Source organism: Salvelinus alpinus, chromosome 14, assembly GCF_045679555.1.
Source record: "Salvelinus alpinus chromosome 14, SLU_Salpinus.1, whole genome shotgun sequence".
Classification (NCBI taxonomy): domain Eukaryota; kingdom Metazoa; phylum Chordata; class Actinopteri; order Salmoniformes; family Salmonidae; genus Salvelinus; species Salvelinus alpinus.
Window position 1 is genome coordinate 20,219,112 of NC_092099.1, and position 26,115 is coordinate 20,245,226.

The following is a 26,115-nucleotide window of genomic DNA, read 5'->3' on the forward strand; positions in this document are numbered from 1 at the left end:
TCCTTTTGGTGCCTTTGGCAAACTCCAACCGAGCTGTCATATGCCTTTTATTGAGAAGTGGCTTCCGTCTGGCCACTCTACCATAAAGGCCTGATTGGTTTCCGAATGCACTGTGTCTGTAGCTCTGAGAATTACTGCTCCTTGTTGAATTTGCACAATTCTCTGATTGTTAAGGAGTTGGATACTCTGTGTCTATATTGGGAAGTGGCTTTTGGTTACTATGATGAAGTAGAGTGCTAACACATTTTCTAAAACAACAATTGTTAAGAATCAGTTGGCCAGAATAAGGACATACTGAGGTTGACCCAAACTGATCTCCTGTCCCACCATGTCCAAAGCATCTGTATCCCCATTGTGCTAAAGTATAGTATGTCGACCCAAGAACAGATCATCTAAATAGGATCATCGAAAAATGACCTTTCTCCTAGAGGATACCAATATTTAAAATGTTTTTCAAGGCATTGTTCACACACATACGCTACATGCAGTGGTGTAAAGTACTTAAGTAAAAATACTTGAAAGTACTACCTAAGTAATTTTTTGGGGTATCTGCACTTTACTTTGCTATTTATATTTTTGGCAACTTTTACTTTTACTTCACTACATTCCTAAAGAAAATAATGTACTTTTTACAACATACATTTTCCCTGACAACCCAAAGTACTTATTACATTTTGAATGCTTAGCAGGACAGGAAAATGGTCCAAATCACATACTTATCAAGAGAACATCCCTGGTCATCTCTACTGCCTCTGGTCTGGCGGACTCACTAAACACAAATGCATCTTTTGTAAATAATGTCTGAGTGTTGGAGTGTGCCCCTGGCTATCTGTACATTTTTTAAACAAGAAAATGGTGCTGTCTGCTTTGCTTAATATAAGGAATTTGAAATGATTTATTATTTTACATCTACTTTTGATACTTAAGTATATCTTATCAATTACAGTTACTTTTGATACTTAAGTATATTTAAAACCAAATACTTTTAGACTTTTACTCAAGTTCTATTTTACTGTGTGACTTTCACTTTTACTTGAGTAACTTTCTATTAAGGTATCTATACTTTTACTCAAGTATGACAATCGGTACTTTTTCCACGACAAAAGTATGTGGACATAACTTTATATGAGTGGATTTGGCTATTTCAGCCACACCCTTTGCTGACAGGTGTATACAATCGAGCACACAGCCATGCAATCTCCATTGAGAAACATTGGCAGTAGAATGGCTTGTACTTAAGAGCTCAGTGACATTCAACGTTTCATAGGATGCCACCTTTCCAACAAGTCAGTTTGTCAATTTTCTGCCCTGCTAGAGCTGCCCCGGTCAACTATAAGTGCTGTTATTGTGAAGTGGAAACGTTTAGGAGCAACAATGGCTCAGCCGTGAAGTGGCAGGCCACAAATCTCACAGAACGGGAGTGCTGAAACGTGTAACGTGTAAAAATCGTCTGTCCTCGGTTGCAACACTCACTACCAAGTTCCAAACTGCCTCTGGAAGCAACATCAGCACAATTACTGTTTGTTGGGAGCTTCATGAAATAGATTTACAAGTAGGCGCACACAAGCCTAAGATCACCATGCGCAATGCCAATCATCGGCTGGAGTGGTGTGAGGCTCACCACCATTGGACTCTGGAGCAGTGGAAGCTGGCAGTCCGATGGGCAAATCTTGTTTTGGCGGATGGCATGAGAATGCTACCTGCCCCATTGCATAGTGCCAATTGTAAAGTTTGGTGGAGGAGGAAAAATGGTCTGGGGCTGTTTTTCATGGTTCGGGCTAGGCCCCTTAGTTCCAGTGAAGGGAAATCTTAATGCTACATCATACAATTACATTTGAGATGATTATGTGCTTCCAACTTTGTGGCAACAGTTTGGGGAAAGCCCTTCCTGTTTCAGCATGACAATGCCACCTTGCACAAAGCAAGGTCCATAAAGAAATGGTTTGTCAAGATCCGTGTGGAAGAACTTGACTGGCCTGCACAGAGCCCTGAGCTCAACCCCACCAAACACCTTTGGGATGAATTGGAACACCGACTGCGAGCCAGGCATAATCACCCAACATCATTGCCCGACCTTGTCTTGTGGCTGAATGGAAGCAAGCCCCTGCAGCAATGTTCCAACATCTAGTGGAAAGCCTTCCCAGAAGGGTGGGGGCTGTTATAGCAGCAAAGGAGAGGGACCTACTCATGATTTTGGAACGAGATGTTCGACGAGCACGTGTTCACATACTATTGGCCATGTAGTGTATCTACAGTGCCTTCAGAAAGTATTCATACCCCGTGCCTTATTGCACATTTTGTTGTGTTACAGCCTGAATTTAAAATTGAAGATTTTTTTCTCTCACCCATCTACACACAATACACCATAATGACAAAGTGAAATCATGTTTTTAGACATGTTTGTGAAATGTATTGAAAATGAAATTCAGAAATATCTCAATTACATAAATATTCCCACCCCTGAATCAATACTTTGTAAGAAGCAGCTTTGGCGGCGATTACAGATGTGAGTCTTTTTGGGTAAGTCTCTAAGAGCTTTCCACATCAGGATTGTACAATATTATTCTTATTCTTTTTTAAATTCTTCAAACAACAAGCTGATTGTTGATGATTGCTAGACAGCCATTTTCAAGTTTTGGCATAAACTTTCAAGACGATTTAAGTAAAAACTGTAACTAGGCCACTCAGGAGCATTCAATGTCATCTTGGTAAGCAACTCCAGTGTAGATTTGGCCTTGTGTTTTAGGCTATTGTCCTGCTGAAAGGTTAATTCATCTCCCAGTGTCAAATCAAATCAAATGTATTTATATAACCCTTCTTACATCAGCTGATATCTCAAAGTGCTGTACAGAAACCCAGCCTAAAACCCCAAACAGCAAGCAATGCAGGTGTAGAAGCACGGTGGCTAGGAAAAACTCTCTAGAAAGTGTCTGTTGGAAAACAGACTGAACCAAGTTTCCCTCTAGGATTTTGTCTGTGCTTATGGATTCATTGCGATAATTTTTTCCTTAAAATCTCCCTAGTCCTTGCCGATGACAAGCATACCCATAACATAAATACACAAAGCGTGGTACTCAGTGATGTGTTGTGTTGTACTTGCCCCAAATATAACGCTTTGTATTCAAAACATTAATTTCTTAGCCAAATTTTTGGCAGTATTACTTAAGTGCCTTGTTACAAACAGGATGCATATTTTGAAATATTTTAATTCTGTACAGGCTTCTTTCTTGACACTGTCATTTAGGTTAGTATTGTGGAGTAACTACAATGGTGTTGATCCATCCTCAGATTTCTCATATCACAACCATTAAACTCTAACTGTTTTAAAATCACCATTGGTCTCATGGTAAAATCCCTAAACAGTTTCCTTCCTCTTCGGCAACTGAGTTAAAAAAGACACCTGTATCTTTGTACTGACTGGGTGTATTGATACACCATCCAAAGTGCAATCAATAACTTCACCATGCTCAAAGGGATATTCAGCGTCTGATTATTTGTTTAATTTTAATTCTTCATATCTAAGGCATTGACAAACCTCCCTGGTCTTTGAATCTGTGCTCACTACTCGATTGAGGGACCTTACAGATAATTGTATGTGTGAGCTACAGAGATTGGGTAGTCCAATTAAATCAGATCAAATTTTATTGGTCACATACACATGGTTAGCTGATGTTATTGTGAGTGTAGCGAAATCATGTTAACCACTGTTATTGAACACAGAATGAGTCCACGCAAATAATTATATGACTTGTTCCGCACATTTTTACTCCTGAACTTATTTAGGCTTGCCATAACAAAGGAGTTTAATACTTATTGATTTAAGATATTTCAGCATTTTATTAATTTCTCAAGTGTTCTACAAACAAAATTCCACTTTGACATTATGAGGCATTGGGTGTAAATCACTGACACAAAATCTCAATTTAATCAATTTTAAATTCACAACAAAATATTGAAAAGGTAAAGGTATGTGAATACTTTCTTAAGGCACTGTCTTTAAATGTCTTATTACACTGAAATAATATAGTGGGAATGAAATAAAGTGTGTTAGCTCAAATCCCAAAATACGCTCAATATATTTCCTTTTGGATCATCTCCTCACAGGTGTGAGTGCTACCTCTGAGGGTTTAGAGCTTGAGGTAGTCACCTCATACAAGTACTTGGGAGTGTGGCTAGACGGTACACTGTCTTTCTCTCAGCACATATCAAAGCTGCAGGCTAAAGCTAAGTCTAGACTTGGTTTCCTCTATCGTAATTGCTCCTCTTTCACCCCAGCTGCCAAACTAACCATGATTCAGATGACCATCCTACCCATGCTAGATTACGGAGACGTAATTTATAGGTCGGCAGGTGAGGGTGCTCTCAAGCGGCTAGATGTTCTTCACCATTCTGCCATCAGATTTTCCACCAATGCTCCTTATAGGACACATCACTGCACTCTATACTCCTCTGTAAACTGGTCATCTCTGTATACCTACCGCAAGACCCACTGGTTGATGCTTATTTATGAAACCTGTAATTCTGTACCATGTTTTATGCTGCTACCATGTTGTGTTGCTACCATGTTGTCATGTTGTGTTGCTACCATGCTGTGTTGATGTCTTAGGGCTCTCTTTATGTACTAGCGTTGTGTTGTCTCTCTTGATGTGTGTTTTGTCCTATATTATTATTATTATTATTTATTTTTTACCCCCGTCCCTGCAGGAGGCATTTTGCCTTTTGGTAGGCCATCACTGTAAATAAGAATTTGTTCTTAAATGATTTGCCTAGTTAAATAAAGGTTAAATAAAATAAAAAATGAACATGTTCTTTTGAATAACAGACATTCCTTCTGTTTTACATGGAGAGGTAGCTGAACAGAGGTCTAGAAGACTGAATATGAGGTTAAAACAAGCACCTCAAATGAAATGAAATACATTTTTATTTGTCACATGCACAGAATAGAACAGGTGTAGACCTTACCGTGAAATGCTTACTTACAAGCCCTTAACCAAGAAATAAGAAATAAACTAAAGTAAAAAATGAAATAAAAAGTAACACAATAAAATAACAATAATGAGGCTATATACAGGGGGTGCCGGTAACGAGTCAATGTGCGGGGGGTACAGGTTAGTCGAGGTAATTTGTACATGCAGGTAGGGGTAAAGTGACTATGCATAGATAATAAACAGTGAGTAGCAGCAGTGTAAAAACAAAGGGGGGGGGGGGGTCAATGTAAATAGTCAGGGTGGCCATTTGATGAATTGTTCAGCAGTCTTATGGCTTGGTGGTAGAAGCTGTTAAGGAGCCTTTTGGATCTAGAGTTGGCGCTCAAGGTACCGCTTGCCGTGACCATTTTTTTGGGCCTTCCTCTGACACCACCTAGGATATAGGTCCTGGATGGCAGGAAGCTTGGCCCCAGTGATGTACTGGGCCGTACGCACTACCCTCTGTAGCGCCTTACGGTCGGACAGAGCTGCCAATTGAGAATGAAACAAAGCAGATCTGTCCAGTGGTCTGCCAGTCTTAGTGAGAGCAAGAATGTTTCACATTAAATTACTAACAGAAGGAAGGCTGAGAAGGAAGGCTGTAATTATATGTTCTGACTGAACACAGGATCAAGGAATACACTGAGCTAAATGTAGTAACGTATAAGTAGAAACATTACCAGACCAATGTTACTGTAGCATTTTCGTTTTATTTGTATGGGGACAAACACCTTGGCCAGGAAGAGCATGAGGAGGAGCAGATGGGTTGGTGCACCCACAGTGCTGGTGTCTCCGTTCTCACCAGGACCCTGGCAAAGACAAGGAGAAAACGTCTGTCAGGTTTGGCCAAGGTACTTTATGCAGATGACTTGATATGTGTCCTACTAATCTCAAGGATGACTTCAAATTAGTAATGTATGTTTTTTTTGGAGGGGGGAGTGCATTTGATTTAGGGCATTGCCTGTATATGCTATTTAAATAAGTTCACTTATCTCAGTGTTAATACCTGAATAAAATATCAAGTAAACCAGTTTCCTAGAATATATGTTGCCTTGCGCCTTTCAAATAAAAAGGTATTGCTCAGAATCAAAAGACTGACAACAAAGTGCACCCAATTACTTAAGCATGTCTTATCTTTAAAAGTAATGGTAATAATCTGAAGTCAAGTGAAAAAATGTGGGTCCTCTAAGAAGATTTTGAATTGGTCTAGGCTAAGAGGCTTAATGCAATCAGTGTTAATCCTTTAATCGGAAAGAACGTTTTCTCTAACATAAAGTGGTGTTCACTTCCTCAAATGGGTGTTTCTTATGACTGTTTAATTGGTAATGAGTGTTTTAGTAGAATACTAGTAGAAATAGCGAGTGATAGGCTCGATGCGTCAGAAGTTCTTCTAGTAGGGATAGCAGCTAATAATAGCAGTACTAAAGTAAAGCAGCATGAGACATTATGTTCTGGCTGTTCAATGTTTCCATTGATCACATTGTTAACAAAACATGTGACAGATCTACTGAGACTGGTTGTGGAGTGCAGACATATTCTCCTGCTCTTGAATAAGTTCTAATGGATGTTCTGTTGTTCCTGCATGTCCACCCACAGTCTCAGCTACAACCTTCCTTTGTCCTCTCTGCAGCTGCTGCTGCCAGTAAACAGGTAGGATGGACCCCCCTGTGAATGACTGAGACTCCTCTCCTCCCAGCCAGCGGATCAGCTTGCATTTGTCAGTACAACCCTGATAAGAGGTGAAATCAAAATATTTCAGATTTGTCAATTGGCTCTACAGTACATTGCACCCATCTCTTCAGAGCAATGTTGTTTCCTATGACGCTTTTCTATCCCCGACCTGGTCTGTTTCTTCTTAGAGAGGATGGATTTGCATGTGTGGTGGGGGTGGAGGAAGGCCTGTTTCACTCTGTAGTGCAGATGGAAAGTGGAAGTGGAAGTAAACAGCAGTGTGGTTGGTTGGATTGGTTGGATTCCCTATAAAATGCATCCAGACATCCTGCTCTGTCTCTCTGGCCTGGTCAGAGAGTGTGACAAGCTCTTTGGTGGCCAGAGTGGAATAGCAAAGCCTTTAAACAGCTGTGAAGGCAGATATGGCCCACGTAGTTTAACCACATTTCTCAGTGCTGAGTAAATCCCCTGGCTTTGCCTAACAAGGAGTAGACTGTTTTTGACAACAGAAGCCAGATGTCCTATTTTGGCAATTGTTCCAACGAAGAGCAGTGTGACGACTGGACATTATATTCAGCAGCACATCTTTAACACACCCACTTGGAGATTTTGTTGAATAATGAACAAAGGCCTAGTGATACTTTACTTATACCAAGCTTAAAAAATGTATTACTCGCAACACTGTCTGCATCGAGAGACTGAGCAGAGACTAGGGTTGCAAAGGTAGGGTATATTACTAACAATCTAACTACCAGAATTTTGTTATCTTTCAAGGATTTGATGTCATCTATCACAAGACATCTAGTGGCTCCTTTGGGTACTTTAGGTTATCACAGGTGTCTGTAACAGTCTCTGGACCTCTGTGACGCCTTATAAGATTATTTAAAAATAAAAGAATGACAAAGCTGTAAACTAAATATACACCATCAACTTAGTGAATACTATTGGTGTTTAAACCACCTAAGGTCGATGTCCGCTCCCCAGTGGGAATGTAATTAGCATAATATAAAAATCCCCCCAAAAATCTGTCAGTTAAATCTAGAGATATCTGGGGGTTTTTATAATGGATGCCGCATCCGCCTATGTGGCACTTCCGAATCTGCTGTGAAAGGTGACAGAGCTAAAGCAGTGTTTGTTAGACAATGAGACAAACCCTGAAAATCGGTCTTCTCACAAAATCATCTATAGCGTTCCGAACGGCTTACAGACTACTATGTTCCATGTAGTGAATCTGTTATTCTATGCGTTTGTATGGGCTAATAGCAGTAAGATCACTTTTTTTTGTACATCAAATAATTTTTAAGGATTTTTTGCTGGATACTTCAACAGGTCTTAAAATTAAAAATAAAATAGCTAAATGATCCTTGTAATGACCTTCTTAAAACAATTCCAAATAGCTTAGCAGAACACTCAATTCTCCAGCTTAGACAGGGCTTAGACTGTTTAGTGCCAAAAATAAGTGGATAAACACATGTAAAATAACAAATAACAAATGTTTCCTGATCTTTCTTATATCGCACAGATATATGAGAGATACTTCAGAACAAACTTACTTTTGATATTTTTTGGGGACTATATGTTGTTCCATGTAGTGAATATGGTATTCAATGCATTTGTAAGGGCTAATAGCAGTAAGATCAAAAAAACATTTTGATCAAATCATTTTTGTATTTACAGTACCAGTCAAAAGTTTGGATACACCTACTTATTCCAGGGTTTTTCTTTATTTTTACTATTTTCGACATTGTAGAATAATAGTTAAGACATCAAAACAATGAAATATCATATATGGAATCATGTAGTAACCAAAAACGTGCTAACCAAATCAAAATAGATGTTATATTGGAGATTCTTCAAAGTAGCCACCCTTTGCCTTGATGACAGCTTTGCACACTCTTGGCATTCTCTCAACCAGCTTCATGAGGTAGTCACCTGGAATGCATTTCAATTAACAGGCGTGTATGGTAAAAGTTTATATGTGGAATTTATTTCCTTCTTAATGCATTTGAGCCAATCAGTTGTGTTGTGACAAGGTAGTGGTGGTATACAGAAGATAGTCCTATTTGGTAAAAGACCAAGTCCATATTATGGCAAGAACAGGTCAAATAAGCAAACAAAATGACAGTCCATCATTACTTTTAAGACTTGATATTCAGTCAATCCGGAAAATGTCAAGAACTTTGAAAGTTTCTTCAAGTGCAGTCGCAAAAACCATCAAGCGCTATGATGAAACTGTCTCTCATGAGGACTGCCTGTAAGGGGGTGCGTGCTGGTGGCAGGGAAGTCAGGCGCAGGAGATCGAACTTGGTAGAAACGGAGCAGTTTAATAAGTGCTCAAAAACTCCGAAAACCAAAATATACAAAATAATACAAGTGAGTACAAAACCCGTCGCACACCAGAACATAACTTGCACATAGCTTACAAACGAACAATCACCGACTAGACATGAGGGGGAACAGAGGGTTAAATATACAATGTAATTGATGGGATTGGAACCAGGTGTGATACAAGACAAGACAAGACAAAACCAAAGGAAAATGAAAAGAGGATCAGCGATGGCTAGAAAGTCGGTGACTTCGACCGCCGAACGCCGCCCGAACAAGGAGAGGGACCAACTTCGGCGGAAGTCGTGACACTGCCACAGGAAAGGAAGACCCAGAGTTACCTCTGCTGCAGAGGATAAGTTCATTAGAGCTACCAGCCTCAAAATTTGCAGCCCAAATAAATGCTTCACAGAGTTCAAGTAACAGACATATCTCAACATCAACTGTTCAGAGGAGACTGCATGAATCAGGCCTTCATGGTCAATTTGCTGCAAAGAAGCCACTACTAAAAGACACCAATAAGACTTGCTTGAGCAATGGACATTAGAATGGTGGAAATCTGTCCATTGGTCTGATGAGTCCAAATTTGTGATTTTTGGTTCCAACCGCCATGTCTTTGTGAGATGCAGAGAAGGTGAACAGATGATCTCTGCATGTGTGGTTCCCACTGTGAAGCATGGAAGGAGGTGTGATGGTGTTGGGGTGATTTTCTCGTGAAACTGTCTGTGATTTATTTAGAATTCAAGGCACACTTAACCAGCATGGCTACCACAGCATTCTGCAGCAATATGCCATCCCATCTGGTTTGCCCTTAGTGGGACTATCATTTGTTTTTCAACAGAACAATGACCAAACACACCCCCAGGCTGTGTAAGGGATATTTGACCAAGAAGGAGAGTGGTGGAGTGCTGCATCAGATGACCTGGCCCCCACAATCACCCGACCTCAACCAGATTGAGACGGTTTGGGATGAGTTGGACCGCAGAGTGAAGGAAAAGCAGCCAACAAGTATCAGCATATGTTGGAACTCAAAACTGTTGGAAAAGCATTCCAGGTGAAGCTAGTTGAGAGAATGCCAAGTGTGTGCAAAGCTGTCATCAAGGTAAAGGGTGACTACTTTGAAGATTCTGAAATTACTACATGATTCCATATGTGTTATTTCATAGTTTTGATGTCCTCACTATTATTCTACAGTTTTGAAAATAGTACAAATAAAGAAAAACCCTTGAATGAATTGGTGTGTCCAAACTTTTGACTAGTACTGTATATTTTTTGATACTTCAAGTGGTCTTAAAATTCAAAATAAAATAGCTAAATTATCCAATTCCATTTAGCCTAGTAGAACCCCCTCCCCCGGCTTAGACTCGGCCCAGGCTCTGATGGGTTAATATGAGGGTTTCAGCATAAAATATCTTTTATATATATTTTTTACAAACTTTTATTTATTTACTATGTAAATATGCATTTGTTGTCAATGTTTTGGTGTCAAACTGGTGGCAGTTGTGGGGGAAAAAAGTCAATAGTTGGAAGATTTGCAGCGTTAATTGAAAATAATATAATAATAATAAAATAGATGCTTTTTTCATTAATTAGGCTATTTCCTCTTGAACCATATGGTTTAACTACTAGAAAGTCAATGACATTATGTACACAGATATAATAAATGAATCCTATATATTAATATAACGTGTACATTTTACAGTAATTTTACAGTATAAATTACCAAAGTTACAATAGATTGCCATATCATTTTTGTTAATTACCAAAATTACTGGTAGCTTTGGTAAATTATAGATAACTTTGCAATCCTACAGTAGCTGAGACACACGCTGTAAATAACCAAAACCTACATAAAGGAAGATAAACAACCATTTATGGATATTCAGCAAAATAACACAGGTATTGCAACCATGGTGAAGATAGAATGTTATAATTTAGAAAAAGTTAAAATTTTGAAAATATTCCTACATTTCCCTATTGTAATAACAAATTCAAAAGATATGCAATGCAGGAAAACACGATCATCGAGAACAGGACATTCCATTTGGTCATGGTTCCCTCTTGTGGCCGTTCAAAGAAATTATTTGATTTTATACATATAGTATTTTATCTATATGCTCAAATATTTAGCATAATCTCACAAAAATCATACTCCACCGTAAGCAAACAGAGTTAAGTGGCGAAAGGACCATATAGTGGCGAAAGGACCATATAGGATTGGGCATGATAACTCACCCCACCCATAAAAAGATAAGCCAGTAATCAGGAAGCGAGTTTGCCTGTGTTCCAGTCTGGGGAGAGGAGAGGTGAACGCCCAATGGTTATGTCTGGGACCCTCTGATCCACTTCCTGGTTTGTGAGAGTGGTTTCTCAGAGACCAGACAGCTCCGGCTCCGGCACTTCATTACAGTGTTGAAATGTGCCAGAATTAAATCTTTATGGAGTCTGCGGAGAAGCTGCAAAGAGAGACACCTTCCGCTCCAGTTCATTCGAGTGTGAACCACTCACATTGTTCCTGACTTCCCTTTACACAGAATGGGCACATAAGAAGTAAGAGCGAGAATAAATCATTGTAGTAGTTGGAGCATACTGACAGAACTCTGTGAAGTAGAAATTAAAAGGCATTTTAAAGACAGTAAGAGGTTATAGCCACATAACCTTCTGCGTCATTTTTAGTTTCTATGTATAGTTTTACAGAGGATGATAACAAGATGATAAAATTACTAATATCACATCATGGAAGTCATAGGAAAATGAACATACAGTACAACAATCAGGTGGAAGAAGGGTTCGAGTTGGCAATAATACCGTATTAAAGCAGCTTGATTAGATTAAAAACATGTCAACACTGATGTTGCACAAGGTACTAAAGCATGACTATTAGCATTAGCAACGTAATGTTAAGTCAAAGTGAACATGAACAAGTCTTACTAGCATGACTAGCCATCTCAGAGACAATACTGTAGTTGTTACTAAGGCATAACATTTGGTCAGGACAAACAAACAATATTTCCCAGCAAATAACAACGAAAAAAACTCAGTGAAAGTCATGACCATATTTATATCTTAGTACAGTACCTTCATTTCCCCTCAAAAGCTATAAAACAAATTATAGGGGAGAAGAATAAAACAAACAAACTTGGTACATTTCATGACAGTGGCATTCAAGCACAAACTGAGTGATGCTTTTCTCTTTTTCTGTACTCCGTATTGTGGAATTACATTCATAATGTTCTGTATCGTACAGTTTCATTTCCCTTCAAATAATCAAAACAGTTAGATGACAGTTATTGTTTTATTTGGATGCGTGAACGAGTCAATGAATTAATGACTATTACAATCAGTTGCAGAAGGCCACAAACATTAAAATTAGTTATAAAAAGCAAGTGACCTAAACAGTTAAGTTCAATATCACTATCAAAAAACACAAACAATCAATTTTCATTTGTTCGGCAATAGCTCCACCAAGATACAAATAACACAAAGACACTTACAGCATCAAACATAATTTGATGTCATGTTTCACTAAGAAAGTTGTATTTGATTTTGCTTATAACATATCTGCATTATATCTCACAGGGTGATATTACAATACAAAAACAAACATTACATGTAGGCTATTAGTACCAATACGTTTAGGATACATTCAGATTAATTCTCACACCATTGTTCTGAGTTGAAATAAAATAAAAAAACATAAAGGAAAGAAAATGTAGTATTTAGTTACTATGGGTAAACAATATTCAGATAGTCACATGTCAGTGATGCTAATTTGTGTCTCTGTTGAGGTACTGTCTTAGTGGCAAAATGTTGGAGTCAGACTTCTGAAATATGAAAACTGTAAGACACACATCAAGAGTGAAATAACAACATTTACTCACAGACAATTGGCACATCTCAGTAAGTTGAACCTACAATTTAGAGAAGGACAAAGTAGTTTGAGCGAGTGCGTATAAACATCACACCAGTGTCTCTGGTAGAGTGTATTGTCTGCTGATAGGAGCTGCCCTATCTGCCGCCTCTCCTTCGGCAACTCTGGGCTGCCTGACACCTTCCCTTCCAGAGGACCAGAGGGGGTCGTAGGGGCCACAGTCTGGGGCCCAGGGCTGCTGCTGCCCTGGGGGGGGGCAGTTGTGGATTCTGGGTGGGTCACACACCCAGGCTGGTGGGTGGAAGGGCAGAGGGAAGGTGTGGAGAAGTTCCTCTGAGCGGTCCAGAGTAGGAAGGGGGAGGCCTTCCATCCACCCTGCCGCCAGGCCTGCCTCTGAGGGACTGGCAGGCTGTCCCATTCCGCACATTAGTGCAATGTCCTCTGGGCTGCAGCCCCCTGGTTGGCCCGGTGAAGTAATAAAAGGTCTGTACCCTCCAATCTCCGCCCTCTCTTCGTCAGAGGGCTACTGCTGCAGCAAGTCACTGGGGGGTGTGGCCTGCACTCAGGCATACCAATTGAGGTGTAAGATCATCTGACACGCTGTTTGCTGTTGTTACCTTGGTGACCGTCGAGTCCCTCCAATGAGCCACAAGAGCTGCATTCTGAAACGTCGCCATGGGAAACTGGGGGAAACCATGTACACATAATCAAAGTCTTATCTCCACCTAGTGAACATGTAATTTATTCTAGGTTGCAGGGTTTCAAAGAACAAAGAATGAGACATGCTATTCAAAGACAATGAACATACCAGTGATATGATGATCCATAAACCCTTTCCTTAGAGAGGAATGCCAGGCACTCCAGAAATGTTAATCAGGTGTGTCTAATAGAAAAATCTGAAATATTCTTCATATTAAGCAGCAATATACAATACAGTGTATTAGTGGTATTTTCAGAGATGAAATGGCCAACAACTTGATCATTGGGCAGCTCCGTACCTCTCTGATTCAGAGGGGTTGGGTTAAATGTCGGAAGACACATTTCAGCTGAATGCATTCAGTTGTACAACTGACTAGGTATATCCCCCTTTCCCTTTCCTTTTCCCCTTTGCCTGTGGATGGTGAGTGGTACTGTAGCTGTCGCTGGGACAACCTTTGACGTGGGCCACCAGTGTGTACTGCTCGGAGACCTTGAAGAGCCTGTCAGAGAGGGGGCTGCTGTCCCCCTGGTCCTGGGAGAGCAAGTGCTCCGACCGCACTGGAGAGTTGATTTCATAGGGGGACACATCCGCACTGGAGGCCTTGTTGGAGTCACTGGAGCAGCGCCTCTCACTCAGAGAGAAGGGATCCTCAATCATCAGCAGGCCTGGACCACTATTGGAAAGAGGAGAGAGCCATTATGAAGAAGAATCTGCGCCCTAGTTATAAAGTATGCCATAATGTACAGATAAGTAGGGAACATTTGGAGTTCCACATAATAAAACAATTATAATTGATTAGTAAATCATGTATTCAATGTATTAATCTGTATTAATGTTATTAACTTATTTAGTCAGACATTTATAAACAACTTTCAAAGTATTTAATAATGATTTATAAGATCATTCATAAGATGTTTAATATAGGCCTTTATAAACCAAATATTTGTGCGCGGTCTCATCTAAAGTGTCGGCTATTTATACTTTCAAAATACTTTATAAATGTTTGGAGTGACCAGTGTAATTTCTCACAAAAAGGAGCACATGGCATTGGTAGACATTCCAGCAGTACCTGATGCTCCTTAAGGTCTCAAATGGCACCAAGAACATACAGTATCAATGGATAAACAATAAGCACACAATACAGAGGATGTTTAAAACATTTTATTACAAAACAGTTACACTGTTGTAATAGGGTGATGTATAACTTCATGCTGAATACAAACTGTTTTTTTGTCTGAAATGCTAACTTAAGCTTTCTCGTCAGTGACTTCTCTACCAAAATCAAAGTGTGGATTCCATTCACTCCTTAGAGCAGTGTAATCTTAGTTAACCCAAAACTAAAATCTTAATTTGGCATCATTTGATCAGCTGCATGACTAGGTTCTGGGTCCATACGTGTTAGAAATTGGGAGTTCCGAATTGCAAAGTCTCCAGCCTTGCAAAAGGAACAATACACACAAATCCCCAAAATAAAAATGAAGAAATTTAGAAATATCAGAACAAGCAATGTCAGAATCTGGAATATAAATATACACTACCGTTCAAAAGTTTGGGGTCACTTAGAAATGTCCTTGTTTATGAAAGAAAAGCACATGTTTTGTACATTAAAATAACATCAAATTAATCAGAAATACAGTGTACACATTGTTAATGTTGTAAACGACTGGAAACATCGTGGCTGATTGTTTTAAAGGAATATCTACATCGGCGTACAGAGGCCCATTATCAGCAACCATCACTCCTGTGTTCCAATGGCACATTGTGTTAGCTAATCCAAGTTTAGCATTTTGAAAGTGTCACGCCCTGACCTGAGATATCTCTGTTTTCTTTATATTTTGGTTAGGTCAGGGTGTGACTAGGGTTGGTACGTTAGTTTTTTGTATGTCTAGGGTTTTTTGTATGTCTAGGGTTTTTGTAGGTCTAGGTGATTTGTATGTCTATGGTGGCCTGATATGGTCCCCAATCAGAGGAAGCTGTTTATCGTTGTCTCTGATTGGGGATCATATTTAGGTAGCCATTTTCCCTTTGGTTTTCGTGGGTTCTTGTTCTATGTTTAGTTGCCTGTCTGCACTATTCATATTAGCTTCACGGTTCGTTTTGTTATTTTGTTAGTTTGTTCAGTGTTCATTCTTTTAATAAATATAGAATGTACGCATACAACGCTGCACCTTGGTCCGATTCATACGACGAACGTGACAGAAGGACCCACCATAAAAGGACCAAGCAGCGTGTTCAGAAGGAGCAGACAGCATGCACATGGGACGAGATTTTGGATGGTAAAGGATCCTGGACGTGGGAGGAAATATTGTCAGGAGAGGATCGCCTACCATGGAAGCAGGTGGAGATAGCGCAGGAGGAAAGGCGACAATACGAGGGGACACAGTTAGCACGGAAGCCCGAGAGGCAGCCTCAATAAATAAAAAATTGGGGGGCACACGAGGAGATTGGCTGAGTCAGGTTGGAGACCTGAGCCAACTCCTCGTGGTTACCGTGGGGAGTGTGTAACTGGTCAGGCACCGTGTCATGCAGAGATGCGCACGGTGTCTCCAGTTCGCATTCATAGCCCGGTGCGCTCTATTCCAGCTCCTCGCATTTGCCGGGCTAGAATGGGTATCCAGCCAGGACGGATGATGCCGGCTCAGCGCTCCTGGTCTCCAGTACACCTCCTTGGACCAGGATATCCTGCGTCGGCTCTGCATACTGTGTCTCCGGTGCGTCTGCACAGCCCAGTGCGTCCTGTGCTAGCGCCCCGCACTTGCCGGGCTCAAGTGAGCATCCAGCCAGGACGCATTGTGCCAGCTCTACGCTCCAGATCCCCAGTGCGCCTCCACAGGCCAGTACGTCCTGTGGCTCCTCTCCGCACTCGCCCTGAGGTGTGTGTCCCCAGCCCGGTACCACCAGTTCCGGCACCACGCATCAGGCCTCCAGTGCGCTTCCACAGCCCAGTACGGCCTGTGCCTCTTCCCCGCACTCGCCCTGAGGTGTGTGTCCTCAGCCCGGTACCACCAGTTCCGGCACCACGCATCAGGCCTCCAGTGCGCCTCCACAGTCCAGTACATCCTGTACCTCTTCCCCGCACTCGCCCTGAGGTGTGTGTCCTCAGCCCGGTACCACCAGTTCCGGCACCACGCATCAGGCTTCCAGTGTGCTTCCACAGTCCAGAGCTTCCAGCGACAGTACCCAGTCCAGAGCTTCCGGGCGACAGTTCCCAGTCCAGAGCTTCCGGCGACAGTTCCACAGTCCAGAGCTTCCGGCGACGTTTCACAGTCCAGAACCTCCAACGACGGTCCCCAGTCCGGGGTCTCCGGCGACGGTCCCCAGTCCGGGGTCTCCGGCGACGGTCCCCAGTCCGGGGCCTCCGGCGACGGTCCCCAGTCCGGGGCCTCCGGCGACGGTTCCCAGTCCGGGGCCTCCGGCGACGGTTCCCAGTCCGGGGCCTCCGGCGACGGTTCCCAGTCCGGGGCCTCCGGCGACGGTTCCCAGTCCGGGGCCTCCGGCGACGGTTCCCAGTCCGGGGCCTCCGGCGACGGTTCCCAGTCCGGGGCCTCTGGCGATGATCCGCGGTCCGGCTTCTCTGGCGATGATCCGCAGTCCGGTTCTACAAAGGCAGAGGGATCAGCGTAAAGAGGGGGGGGGGGGGGCTGCGTCCAGAACCGGAGCTGCCACCGAGGGTAGATGCTCACCCGGACCCTCCCCTATAGGTTCAGGTTTGCATCCGGGAGTCCGCACCTTTGGGGGGGGTACTGTCACGCCCTGACCTGAGATATCTTTGTTTTCTTTATATTTTGGTTAGGTCAGGGTGTGACTAGGGTTGGTACGTTAGTTTTTGTATTGTCTAGGTTTTTTTGTATGTCTAGGGTTTTTGTAGGTCTAGGTGATTTGTATGTCTATGGTGGACTGATATGGTTCCCAATCAGAGGCAGCTGTTTATCGTTGTCTCTGATTGGGGATCATATTTAGGTAGCCATTTTCCCTTTGGTGTTCGTGGGTTCTTGTTCTATGTTCAGTTTCCTGTCTGCACTATTCATATTAGCTTCACGGTTCGTTTTGTTGTTTTGTTAGTTTGTTCAGTGTTTATTCTTTTAATAAATATAGAATGTACGCATACAACGCTGCGCCTTGGTCCGATTCATACGACGAACGTGACAGAAAGGCTAATTGATCATTAGAAAACCCAGCATCCCGGAGTTGCCTTTTCACTGTTGATGTTGAGAGTGGTGTTTTGCGGGTACTATTTAATGAAGCTGCCAGTTGAGAACTTGTGTGGCGTCTCTTTCTCAAACTAGACACTCTAATTGTCCTCTTGCTCAGTTGTAAACCAGGGCCTCCCACTCCTCTTTCTATTCTGGTTAATGCCAGTTTGCGCTGTTCTGTGAAGGGAGTAGTACACAGCGTTGTATGAGATCTTCAGTTTCTTGGCAATTTCTCACATGGAATAGCCTTAATTTCTCAGAACAAGAATAGACTGACTAGTTTCAAAAGAAAGTTCTTTGTTTCTGGCCATTTTGAGCCTGTAATCGAACCCACAAATGCTGATGCTCCAGATACTCAACTAGTCTATAGAAGGCCAGTTGTATTGCTACTTTAATCAGCACAACAGTTTCCAGCTGTGCTAACAGAATTGCAAAAGGGTTTTCTAATGATCAATTAGCCTTTCAAAATGATAAACTTGGATTAGCTAACACAACGTGCCATTGGAACACAGGAGTGATGGTTGCTGATAATGGGCCTCTGTACGCCTATGTAGATATTCCATAAAAAATCTGTTGTTTCCATCTACAATAGACATTTACAACATTAACAATGTCTACATTGTATTTATGATCAATTCGATGTTATTTTATAGACAAAAATGTTGCTTTTCTTTCAAAAACAAGGACATTTCTAAGTGACCCCAAACTTTTGAACGGTAGTGTATATACATGTATGTGTATAACATGCTATTTATAGAAAATATGGATAGTATATGAATATCAAAGGTGTAGTTATACAGGATGAGTCTTGACTAGAATACAGTATATACGTATGCATTCTAGTCTTGAAGTGATGGTTATTATATCAATATTTGCACATTTTCCAACACCATTTCTTGCATTATATATTTTTTTTACCCCAATTTTGTGATATCCAAATGGTAGTTACAGTCTTGTCTCATCACTGCAACTCCCGTACGGACTCGGGAGAGGTGAAGGTCGAGAGCCATGCGTCCTCCGAAACACAATCCTTCGAAACACAACCCTGCCAAGCCGCACTGCTTCTTGACACACTGCTTGCTTAACCCGGAAGCCAGCCGCACCAAAGTGTCAGAGGAGACACCGTACAACTGGCGATTGAAGCCCGCCCGTAGGAGTCACTACAGCCTAATGGGACAAGGTAATCCCGGCCGGCCAAACCCTCCCCTAACCCAGACGACGCTGGGCCAATTGTGCGCCGACTCATGGGTCTCCCGATCACAGCCGGCTGTGACACAGCCTGGGATCGAACCCGGGGCTGTAGTGATGCCTCAAGCACTGCGATGCAATGCCTTAGACCGCTGCGCCACTCGAGAGACCTCGCTTAATACATTTTACCGACAGAAAAAAAATCCCACCATGTAGAACAGACAAATTACCTGTCGCCATTTATAAAATTGTACTGAAACTTCCTTTTTACATTCCTGTGGATGAAAACATGGCTAATCTGAGCAACTGGGTGAAGACTAGGAGTCCCTCTACTATGAGTCACACTCACTGAAATACCACAACCTAACACAAATTCGGTGCCCTAGGATGCATAACGGCTTTCCCTAGCATTCTAGTACAACACAAACTTAGCACGTCATATCCTCCTTTCTATCTTCCCTGTAACAAAGCCAACAATTTATTATTCCTCCAGTAAATTGAAGTTCACCTAGGCTCAACTAGACTGTGAGGGTGTGATTGTCCCTCAACCTTGTCTTCAGCCTCAGCAGCATGATGTCCAATCTCTCCAGCCACTGTCTGTCATTAATACCATGGGGACAGCTTCTATTCACTGTCTGGTGCACAGGTGACATGTCTACAGTGTCTGAGAATTGACAGTCCACCAGTGTCCTACAGACAGAGAGAGAGAGAGAGAGATTATTATAAAACAAATCCAATTAAATTTGATTTGTCACATGCCTTATAACAACAGCTGGAGACTAACAGTGAAATGCTTACTTATGGGTTCTTTTCCAACAATGCAGAGTTAAAGATAAAGGTCCTAAGCTTGGTGATGAGCTTGGAGGGGACTATGGTGTTGAATGTTGAGCTGTAGTCAATGAACAGCATTCTTACATAGGTATTCCTTTTGTCCAGGTAGGTGAGGGCAGTGTGGAGTGCAATAGAGATTGTGTCATCTGTGGATCTGTTGAGGCAGTATGCATATTGGAGTGGGTCCAATTTGACAATTTGTCTGTGTCTCTATTTATTTTGGGGCAAAAGTCGCCTATTACTGGTTAACGGAAACCCTGGTACATATGTATGGTCACTGTGGGGATGACATTGTCAACACACTTATTAATGAAGCTGGTGACTGATGTGGTAAACTCCTTTATGTTATCTGACGAATGCCGGAAAATATTTCAGTCTGTGCTAGCAAAACAGTCCTATAGCTTAGCATCCGCATCATGGGACCACTTCCGTATTGAGCGCGTCAGTGGTAATTCCTGTTTGAGTTTTTGCTTGTAAGCAAAATGAGTACAGTCTTAGTGCCAGCATCGGTTTGTGGTGGTAAATAGACAGCTGCGAAAATTATAGATAAAAACTCTACTGGTAAATAGTATGTTATGCATCTTAGCATACAGTACTCTAACACAGGTGAGCAAAAACTAGAGATTTCCTTAACATTAGAGATCGGTCTTGACGATGAATAGAAGAACCAGGAAGATTTATATCTAGAGTTGAAGTCGGAAGTTTACATACACATTAGCCAAATACATTTAAGCTCAGTTTTTCACAATTCCTGACATTTAATCCTAGTAAAAATTATCTGTCTTAGGTCAGTTTGGATCACCACTTTATTTTAAGAATGTGAAATGTCAGAATAATAGTGAGAATTATTTATTTCAGCTTAAATTTTTTTCATCACATTCCCAGTGGGTCAGAAGTTAACATACACTAAATTATTATTTGGTAGCATTGCCTTTAAATTGTTTAACTTGGGTCAAATGTTTCAGGTAGCCTTCCACAAGCTTCCCACAATAAGTTGGGTGAATTTTGGCCCATTCCTCCTGACAGAGCTGGTGTAACTGAGTCAGGTTTGTAGGTCTCCTTGCTCTCACGCGCTTTTTCAGTTCTTCCCACAAATTTTCTACAGGATTGAGGTCAGGGCTTTGTGATGGCCACTCCAATACCTTGACTTTGTTGTCCTTAAGCCATTTTGCCACAACTTTGGAAGTATGCTTGGGGTCATTGTCCATTTGGAAGACCCATTTGCGACCAAGGTTTAACTTCCTGACTGATGTCTTGAGATGTTGCTTCAATATATCCACATAATTTTCCTCCCTCATGATGCCATCTATTTTGTGAAGTGCAAATTACCCCCAAAACATGATGCTGCCACCCCCGTGCTTCACGGTTGGGATGGTGTTCTTCGGCTTGCAAGCTCCCCCTTTTTCCTCCAAACATAACGATGGTCAAACAGAACTTTTCGCACCAAAGTACGTTCATCTCTAGGAGACAGAACGCATCTCCTGCCTGAGCGGTATGACGGCTGTGTGGTCCCATGGTGTTTATATGTGTGTACTATTGTTTGTACAGATGAACGTGGTACATTCAGCCATTTGGAAATTGCTCCCAAGGATGAACCAGACTTGTGAAGGTCTACAAATTTTTTCTGAGGTCTTGGCTGATTTCTTTAGATTTTTCCATGATGTTAAGCAAAGAGGCACTGAGTTCGAAGGTAGGTCTTGAAATAAATCCACAAGTACACCTCCAATTGACTCAAATTATGTCAATTAGCCTATCAGAAGCTTCTAAAGCCATGACATCATTTTCTGGAATTTTTCAAGCTGTTTAAAGGCACAGTCAACTTAGTGTATGTAAACTTCTGACCCACTGGAATTGTGATACAGTGAATTATAAGTTAAATAATCTGTCTGTAAACAATTGTTGGAAAAATGACTTGTGTCATGCACAAATTAGATGTCCTAACCGACTTGCCAAAACTATAGTTTGTTAACAAGAAATTTGTGGAGTGGTGGAGTTTTAATGACTCCAACCTCAGTGTATGTAAACTTCCGACTTCAACTGTATGTCCGCATTCAATCACGACTCTGAGAAACAATGAATAGTATAGTTTTTTAGGTCCCGTTAATAGGATAGTCTCGAACGGAGCTAATCCAGTTTGTTCTTGCAGGTTCGCCAACAGACCAGAGGGCAATGGCGGTCTATTTGGTTGCTGATGTTGTTTCGTCAGGATGCCAGCTTGCCTGTCTCTCTTTCGCAGCCACTTTTCTTTCGAGTCCAGGGGATTAGGGCCTGGTCCGGAGTAAGCAGAATATCCAGAGCTGTCGACTTGTTAAAGTAGACATTTTCGTCCAAATCAAGGTCAGTGATCGCAGTTCTGATGTCCAGAAGATGTTTTCAGTCATAGGAAATTATTGCACTACGTACATTAATTAAAAGTTACCAGCTAGACCAGGATGAATCCCAGTCATAGATATTAGCTAACTATCATCATAAGGGTTAGGCTTCAGGCTTAGGTTACATTAATTATTGCTTACTATTTTTAGGAATCATATCACATATAAACAGACACCTAATGAGATATCTAGCTATGTAGCTAGTTATCTAGCTAGCCAGCTAATAATTATATGGTTATCATACATTTTACTAGTAAAATAACAATCCTGCAGCAGCCGTCTCTTGGCTGTGGTAGACACAAACTGAATCAGACACTAGCCAGTTCATTTGAGCTCTTAGCTAATACCAATGACAAATGCTCTTTAAGCATTTTATTTTGTACAGTTACTGTATAAAATAAAATTTAAATCAAAAAGACAAGACAAGAGATGAGCTAAATCATGTAGGCTAGCTAGCTAGGTTGTCTCGTTTTTGGCTGACTGACTACTCGGCTTGTATCAGAAGTTCATTTCACAGACTAATTTCATCAATCGGAAAACATACTTGAAAATTTAGATTATAATTACCCACATAAAAACAAATTGTAAACAGTTCCTTACCTTACTATTGTTATCCTGATCTCAATGACAAAGTTGTGAGAACTTTTAGGTCCAGTAGAGGTGAAGCGCCTCCCGGTGGCAGCATTCATTCACTTTCAGTCCCGCACTAAAACTCACAATTTGCTCAAGCCTGCCAATGGCACACTGGCGTCAGTCATTAATAGGGGCAATTCAAGAGCTCTACACATACCTCTAATAAACTTTTTTTTATATACAAATCCCCAAAATAGAGATGTTTCTATGTTAAATGCACATGTTTAGTATTAGTGGATGAAATACATTTCTTTGCTTAGCTTTACTTCCTAAAGTGTTTCCATTCCCCTTTAAGGGTTGCCCTATTTCCCGGGGCAAGTGAACTGAGCAGACGGCCAAGTTGAGCCGGCTCTAAAGTTGCTCCAAGTGTTTTTTTTAAACTGAAAACAACAAAGTTGTAAGGAATTCCAATAGGTGTAGTCTAAAACGGCTCTTTCTGGTTCATTCCCATTGTTCAAGTGAAATACGGATATTATATGGCAGTTATGGAGTTGGGCAAGTTGAGCATGCTCTGTGGCTGTCCCATTATGCAGGGTATTTTTAAACTGAAATCAACCAAACTGAAAATAATTTGAGATGGGGTGTCTGAAAACAAGTTAATATTTTTACCTGCTACACTGGAAGTGTAAATTTTGGTCTGGGCGAGCTGAGCACGAGCCACTTTATCCTTTTACTCCAGACTGAGATACTCTATATAGCGGTAACTTTACAGGCCACGCTAGCTTTACCCTCATGTGGGTGCTAAAAAGCTAGCAGGCATGCTAAGTAGTGCTACGTATCAACAGCCAATGTAAACCAATCCAGTAGGGATTGGAAGCTACAGTATGTTTGTCAACCAATCTAGTAGGGGTTGGAAACTACAGTATGTTGAGCTTCGATTGGTTCGCACCACGATATCGCAGAAGATTTGCATTAAGTTAAGCTTTGCCCAACTTTAGTGCCGCCCTGTTCAGCTCCCTCGCCCATGCTCGCATCGCCCAACGGTCCCACCCACACTGCTCTCCCCTGCTTTCCTTCCATTGAAAATGAATAGGAAGCCATTGTTTCACCACGCACAGCCTTCTCTAGTGTATATGCCTGAGTTGCGTGTCGAAATCTTGAAAATAGAACCAGAGCGTAATTTCACACTCGAGCAGCAGAAGCCCAGATTTTGTGGAAATGAATAGGAGCGTCTCACGCTCGGCAAAAGTAACATGTCCGATGTAGCAGACCAAGAGAAAATGTGAATGTGATCAAATTTGGTTTAAATTCAAACTCCGGTCGGCTAGGCTACCGATGCCTTTTTTAATCCAAAATTATTGACTGGAATTATTCAAATCAACAAATAGTGATGACATACTGTAGGCTAGACTGTGTTAATACACCTGTAGCTTTTTAATTACAGATGTATGTGCCTGCACAGGGATGCAACATAAGGTGGAAAAATAAAATGTGAAAATAGCTGTTTACACGCAGAAGGTGGTAAATGGTCGGTCTCTTAATTAAACAATGGGGAGGAAGTAAAAAAAATTGTTAGACTATAAATACATAGTGTTACCACTTTGTTTTCACTAGCCAGATGGGACAGGGCTATAGACATTAAAATAAGTAGATAGTGATAGCGCTGACATCATTCACGTATTCCTATGGAAAACTCCCGATGGCGCATGAAGCTGGAAGAATTTGAAGCTCGCCATATTGCTGAATGGGGCTGAATGGCAACAAGAATCATGGGGAATGACGCCGTAACTAGCAATGGATCATGGTCGATGTAGTCGTTTTTATGCTGCCTGAGAGAGTCAACTGGGAGCGTCCTCGCAGCCTGCTGGCCCGTGTTTGGTCCGGGTCAGCACGTGGTCCTGTGTGACGACAACTGTCAGAATGGATCACTATTTCATTAAATATCTCAATTTGTATAGTGAAATTCAAAAGAATTCACAGTGGGGATCGAACTTGATCATAATAAACCAATTTTAGAGCCAAAACGGCTGTTGAAATGTTTTTCTGCCGATTGCAATTTACATAGGCTTTCTAGGGTAGACCGGGGCTTTTGGCACCGCTAGGTTATTACACAATAGCTGACCAGCAGAGCTCATGACGTCGCGCACTGGTTTCTATAGACATGTGCTGTGCCCTACCTGCAATTTTCCTGAATCTGATTGGTCAAGACACACACTCCCACTCACACTCACACACAAACACAGCACTCTGTTCAGAAGGCCATAGTGCGAGAGTTGATGAAGCGGCAAGGCAAGTCAGTCTAAAAAACTGTTGGTCTACTTTGTCTGTTTTCAACGCTTTTCGTCCCCCCAAAATATTAAAACAAATCAAAAGTGGTAGGGCACTGCCCCGTCACCCCCCAAATTGAAAAGTGCAGGGGCAAATGCCTGCTCGCCACACGTTTGCTGGTGGCCCTGCAGCAGCAAGTCCATATCTAAGCATACAGAAGGCCACACACTCACGAGTACTGAGAAGCTTTCCTCCGCAGTAGGTAATCCACCACATCAGGATCCGTCTCCAGCAGACTCATTAGAACCTCATTCTGCAGGTCAGGAGGCACCTGGGAGGGCCAGAAATACAACATCTTTAACTGGACGTCTGAATTTAACTGAGTTGGTACATCCATCTCATTCTGTGTTAGCTTAAACTGGATATGTACAGTAACTCCCTCAAGAAATCATCAGCTGCTCAGATGTAGGCCAACTTTTGAGCCAGATATTGACACAATAATGTACAGTGCATTTGGAAAGTACTCAGACCCCTTGACTTTTTCCACAATTGTTACGTTTCAGCCTTATTCTAAAATGGATTTAAAAAAAAGATTCCTCATCAGTCTACACACAATACCCCATAATGACAAAGTGAAAACAGGTCTGTAGAAATGTTTGCAAATGTATAAAGAATAAAAAAACAGAAATACCTCATTTACATACGTATTCAGACCCTTTGCTATGAGACTCGAAACTGAGCTCAGATGCATCATGTTTCCATTGATCATCCTTGAGATGTTTCTACAACTTGATTGTAGAAAATTTCAATTGATTGGACATGATTTGGAAAGGCACACACCTGTCTATATAAGGTCCCATGGTTGACAGTGCATGTCAGAGCAAAAACCAAGTCATCAGATCGAAGGAATTGTCCGTAGAGCTCAGAGAAAGGATTGTGTCGAGACACAGATCTAGGGAAAGGTACCAAAATATTTCTGCATCATTGAAGGTCCCCAAAAACACAGTAGCCTCCATCATTCTTAAATGGAAGAAGTTTGGAAGCACCAAGACTCTTCATAGAGCTGGCCACCCGGCCAAACTGAGCAATCGGGGGAGACATGCCTTGGTCATGGAGGTGACCAAGAACCCGATGGTCACTCTGACAGAGCTCTAGA

General features: G+C 41.6%; 1 pseudogene; it reads right to left on the minus strand.

Moving 5' to 3' along the window:
* Positions 1-11,999: 11,999 nt before the first annotated feature.
* Positions 12,000-26,115, minus strand: part of LOC139538572 (rho GTPase-activating protein 6-like) — an 82,323-nt pseudogene continuing 68,207 nt past the window's right edge.